Here is a 6,241-nt window from a genome sequence, read left to right as displayed (position 1 = left end):
CCTAACCATATAATAATCAAAACACAAAACATACAGAATAAAAGATGAATATTAAGAGCTGCAAGGGGAAAAGGTCAAGTAACATATAAAGGTAAACCTATCAGAATTACACCTGACTTCTCAATGGAAACCTTGAAAGCCAGAAAGTCTTGGATAGATTTACTTCAGACACTAAGAGACCATGGATGCAAGCCCAGACTACTATATCCTACAAAGCTTTCAATCACCATCGATGGAGAAAACAAGATATTCCAGGACAAAAACAGATTTAAACAATACATAGCCACAAAACCAGCCTTACAGAAAATACTAGAAGAAAAACCACAAACCAAGGAAGCCAACATCACCCATAATTACACAAGCATCTAACAACCCTCCACCAGCACAACTCAAAGAAGGGAAATCCCAAACACTATCACCAGAAAAAATAATCAGAGTTAGCAACCACTGGTCATTAATATCACTTAATATTAATGTACTCAATTCACCTATAAAAAGGCACAGGTTAAGAGAATGAATACCAAATCAGGATCCAACACACTGCTGTCTACAAGAAACACACCTCAAACTCAAAGACAAACACTACCTCAGAGTAAGGGGTTGGGAAAAAATCAAATGGACCAAAGAAACAAGTGGGTGTGGCTATACTAATATCTAAAAAGATTGATTTCAAAAAAAAATCAATCAGAGGAGATGGAGAAGGACACTTTATTCTCATATGAGGAACAATTCATCAGAAGGAAGACAAAATCCTGAATATCTGCGCCCCTAATATAAAAGTACCCACATATGTAAAAGAAACATTACTAGAACTCAAAGCATATATCAAATCCCACACTCTAATAGTATATTTCAACACTCCTCTCTCACCAATGAACAGGCAAACCAGACAGAAACTTAGCAGAGAAATAAGAGAACTAACAGAGATAATGAACCAAATGGACTTAACAGACATCTTTAGAACATTCCACCCAAACAAAAAAGAATATACCTTCTTCTCAGCATCTCATGGAACCTTCTCAAAAATTGATTACATAATTGGTAACAAAGCTAACATCCATAGATACAAAGAAATTGTAGTAACAACCTGTGTACTATCAAATCACCATGGAATAAAGATAGAATTCAACAACAATTCTAACCCCAGAAAGCCTGCAAACTCATGGAAACTGAACAGTCAACTCCTGAAACACCCCTGGCTCAAGGAAGAAATAAAGAAAGAAATTAATGTCTTCCTTGAATTCAATGAAAATAAAAACACAACATACCTAAACCTACAGGACACTATGAAAGCAGTGCTAAGAGGAAAGCTCATAGCACTAAGTGCCCACCTAAAGAAAATGGAAAAGCACACATTAGAGACTTAACAGCACACATGAAAGCTCTAGAAAAATAAAAAAAAAAAAAGAAGCAGACTCACCCAGGAAGATGAGAAGACTGGAAATACTCTAACTGAGGGCTGAAATCAACAAAATAGAAACACAGAAAACAATCCAAAAAATCAATGAAACAAAAACCTGGTTCTTGGAGAAAATCAACAAGATTGATAAACCCCTATCCAAACTAATCAAACGGCAGAGACAGAACACGCAAATTAATAAGATCAGAAATAAAAAGGGGGACATAACCACAGCACAGAGGAAATTCAGAGAATCATTACATCTTACTATAAAAGCCTGTATGCCACAAAATTGGAAAATGTGAAAGAAATGGACACTTTTTTAGATAAGTACCATATACAAAAATTAAATCGAGACCAGGTGAACAATTTAAATAGACCTGTAAGTCACAAGGAATTAGAAGCTGTCATCAAAAACCTCCCTACCAAAAAAAGCCCAGGACCAGATGGTTTCAATGCAGAATTCTACAAGAACTTCCAAGAAGAGCTAATAACTATACTCCTTAATATATTTCACAAAATAGAAGCAGAAGAGTTATTGGCAAACTCTTTTTATGAAGCTACAGTTACCCTGATACCAAAACCACACAAAGTCTCAACCAAGAAAAAGAATTACAACCAATCTCGCTCATGAACATCGATGCAAAAATTCTCAATAAAATACTGGCAAACCAAGAACAAGAACACATCAAAAAATTATACATTATGATCAAGTAGGTTTCATCCCAGAGATGCAGAGCTGATTCAACATACGAAAATCTATCAATGTAATCATATAAATAAACTGAAAGAAACCATATGATCATTTCATTAGATGCTGAAAAAGCACTTGACAAAATTCACCACTCCTTTATGATAAAGGTCTTGGAGAGACTATGGATAAAGATTCATTCCTAAATATAATAAAAGCTATATACAGCAAGTGAACAGCTAACATCAAATTAAATGGAAAGAAACTCAAAGCCATCCCACTAAAATCAGGAAAAAGACAAGGCTGTCCACTCTCTCCATACCTCTTCAATATAGTGCTTGAAGTTCTAGCAATAGCAATAAGACAACATAAGGAGATCAAGGGGGTTCAAATTGGAAAGGATGAAGTCAAACTTTCATTATTTACGGGTGATATGATAGTGTACATAAGCAACCCCAAAAACTCTACAAAAGAGCTTCTACAGCTGATAAACACCTTTAGTAATGTGACAGGATACAAGATCAACTCCAAAAAAAAGTCAGTTTCCCTTCTATACACAAAGAATAAAGAAGCAGAGAGGGAAATCAGAGAAGCATCAACTTTCACAAATAGCCACAAATAGCATAAAGTATCTTCAGGTAACTCTTATTAAAGGAAGTGAAAGATCTATTTGACAAGAACTTTAAATCTTTGAAGTAAGAAATTCAAGAGGATACCAGAAAATGGAAGGATCTCCCTTGCTCTTGGACGGGGAAGATCAATATAGTAAAAATTGCAATTCTACCAAAAGAAATCTATAGATTCAATGCAATCCCCATCAAAATCCTAACAAAATTCTTCACAGCCTTTAAGAGAACAAATATCAACTTTGTATAGAAAAATAAAAAACCCAGGATAACCAAAACAATCCTATACAATAAAAGTACTTCCAGAGGCATTATCATCCCTGACTTCAAACTCTATCACAGAGCTACAGTAATGAAAACAGTGTGGTATTGGAATAAAAACAGAGAAGTCAACCAATGGAATCGAATAGAAGACCCGGATTTTAACTGACAAACCTATGAACACCTCATTTTCGATAAAGAAGCTAAAAGTATACAATGGAAGAAAGAACACATCTTTTACAAATGGTGCTGGCATAACTGGATATCAACATGTAGAAGAATGAAAATAGATCCATATCTATCACCATGCACAAAATTCAAGTCCAAATGGATTAAAGACCTCAATATAAATCTGACCACACTGAATGTGATAGAAGAAAAAGTGGGAAGTAGTCTGCAACAGATGGGCAGAGGAGACTACTTCCTACGTATAACCCCAGTAGCACAGAAAATAAGAGCAACAATGAATAAATGGTACCTCCTGAAACTGAGGAGCTTCTGTAATGCAAAGGACACTGTCATTAAGACAAAAAGGCAACCTAGTGAATGGGAGAAGATCTTCACCAACCCTGCATCAGACAAAGGTCTGATCTCCAAAATATATAAAGAATTGGAGAAAGTAGACATTAAAACTCTAATTAACCCAATTAAAAAATGGGGTACTGAACTGAACAGAGAATTCTCAACAGAAGTTCAAATGCCCAAAAGACCCTTAAGGTCATGTTCAACTTCCTTAGCCATCAGGGAAATACAAATCAAAACAACTTTGAGATACCATCTTATACTTGTCAGAATGGCTAAAATCAAGAACACCAATGATAGCCTATGCTGGAGAGGTTGTGGAGTAAGGGGAACACTCATCCATTGTTGGTGGGAATGCAAACTTGTGAAACTACTTTGGAAATTAGTGTGAAAGTTTCTCAGGAAACTGGGAGTCAACCTACCTCAAGATCCAGCAATTCCACTCTTGGGAATATACCCAAGAGGTGCCCAATCATTCTACAAAAGCATTTGTTCAACTATGTTCATAGCAACACTATTTGTAACAGTCAGAACCTGGAAACAACCTAGGTGCCCCTCAATAGAAGAATGGATAAAGAAGTTGTGGCACATACACACTTTAGAGTTCTACTTAGTGGTAAAAAAAAAAAACCAATGACATCTTGAATTTTGTGTGCAAATGGATGGAAATAGAAAACACTTTACTGAATGAGATAACCCAGACCCAAAAAGAGGAATATAGTATGTACTCTCTTATAAGTGGATTCCAGACATAAACAAAGGACATTGACCTTATAGTTCATGATTCTAGAGAAGCTAAATAAGAAGGTGAACGCAAAGAAAAAATATATAGTTATCCTCTTGGATATTGGAAGTAGACAAGATCGCCGGGCAAAATTTGGGAGCAGGGTGGTTGCTGTGGGTTGGGGGAAAGGGAAAATGGGGAGAGAGAAGGGAGAAGGGGATGATTCTGGAGAGCTTGTGGGAATGGGATAATTGAGATGGAGGAAGGGTGGATATGGGAGCAGGGAAGAAGATATCTTAACTAAGGGATCCATTTTAGGGTTGGCAAGAGTCTTGGCTCTAGAGGGTTTCCCAGGTGTCCAATGGGATTTCCCCAGCTAGGTCCGTGGGCAGCAGAGAAGAGGGTGCCTGAACTGTCCTTCTCCCATAGCCAAACTGATAAAATCTTGCATATCACCATAGAACCTTCATCTGGCTATGGATGGGGAGAGAAACAGAGACCCACATTAAAGCACTGGACTGAGCTCTCAAAGCCCAGATGAAGAGCAGAAGGAGGGAGAACATGAGCAAGGAAGTCAGGACTGTGAGGGTGTGTCCACCCATGGACACAGTGGGACTGATCTAATGGGAGCTCACCAAGGCCAGCTGGACTGGTTCTGAATGAGCATGCGATCAAACTGGACTTTCTGAATGTGGCTGACAATGAGGGCAGACTGAGAAGCCAATGATAATGACACTGGATTTTGATTCTACTGCATGTACTGGCTTTTTGGGAGCCTAGTCTGTTTGGATACACACCTTCCTAGACCTGGATTGGGGGGGGGGAGGCTTGGACTTCCCACAAGGCAGGACACCCTGACTTCTCTTAGAACTGGAGAGTGAGGGGGAGGGGGGAAGGGGAGAGGGAGGGAAATGGGAGGATAAGAGGAGGTGGAAATTTTAAATAAATTAAAAAGAAGAAGGAGAAGGAGAAGAAGAAAACTGCCTTAAAATTATGACCCCAAAGTAACCCCAGATGCAGACATAAAGTTGGGTAAAAATGCAAAATCATTCTTACTTCCTAGGAAGAAAGAAAAGTGAAGAGACAAACCAGACTAACAAAAGAACACAGGGAGCAACTACAGGAACTTTCTATGAACTGGACACCAGTAAAACTGGGAACAGCCTGCCCACCTCAACAGGACCTGCCTCTAAAGAAACACAACTGTACCCTCAAGACACCAGAAATATCCAGGGCTCCAGCAAGAAAAAGAAACATGAAACAGGAGAAGGAGAAAGCAGGCAAAGGGGCTAGTGATTACAATGTACTTGTAGGCTATCTTTTAGAGTTATTGGCCTTATGAGTATAACAAATGTAACACAGCAAGAAGCTCAGAGATCCCTCCTCCATCCCATTGTCAGGAAATGATTTCTTATACCTCACATGGGAACTTCCTCAAACTGACTAATTAGGGTTACCCACTTGCTCTAAATGGCTGTGCACAAATTATGAAACTGAAGAAGCCTGAGTGTCAGACACATTATCTAAGATTTCCTAGAATTTAAATAGAATGCGTTTCTCCTGCTTCAGTTAGTGAGAAGATATGCATTCATTTTTAAGTCTCACCTTAAATTATGTTTTAAGAGGCCCTGGGGAGGCTAAATGTGGAATCTTCTGTGCATTCCAAGTATTTGGTTTGTACTAACATGTGATGAAAGGGGATCTTACTAAAATACTAAGTGTTAAATTAAGTAAGTGGCCAGACTCAATGTCTGATATAATTTTTCTGTAAGTTCTCTGTCCTGTGATACTGGACTTGTGACTCTTTTCAGTTGTAAGTATATGTGAACAAATCTGACTCCTCTGTGCCCTTGCTGTTTTCATTTTCAGATTGTGTTAATATCTGATTAGATTCCATTGAAGACCTCAAAGAAATATATCAGTGCTACACACAGTTGACTCTTTGACCAGTGCTCAGAGGGCAAATGAGTTTGGGCTTCTTAATAGGAGCACTTAGTGACCACTGTCAAGAACATAAA

General features: G+C 38.1%; 1 pseudogene; it reads left to right on the top strand.

The window, feature by feature from the left end:
- The window catches only part of LOC126491520 (signal recognition particle subunit SRP72-like), an 8,591-nt pseudogene extending 3,026 nt beyond the window's left edge, over positions 1-5,565 (top strand).
- Positions 5,566-6,241: the final 676 nt, after the last annotated feature.

Source organism: Alexandromys fortis, unplaced genomic scaffold, assembly GCF_014885135.2.
Source record: "Alexandromys fortis isolate MF-2015 unplaced genomic scaffold, M_Fortis_MF-2015_v1.1 scaffold_244, whole genome shotgun sequence".
Taxonomy (NCBI): Eukaryota; Metazoa; Chordata; class Mammalia; order Rodentia; family Cricetidae; genus Alexandromys; species Alexandromys fortis.
The sequence above is the reverse complement of the archived record's forward strand: the minus strand, read 5'-3'. Positions and strand labels throughout refer to the sequence as shown.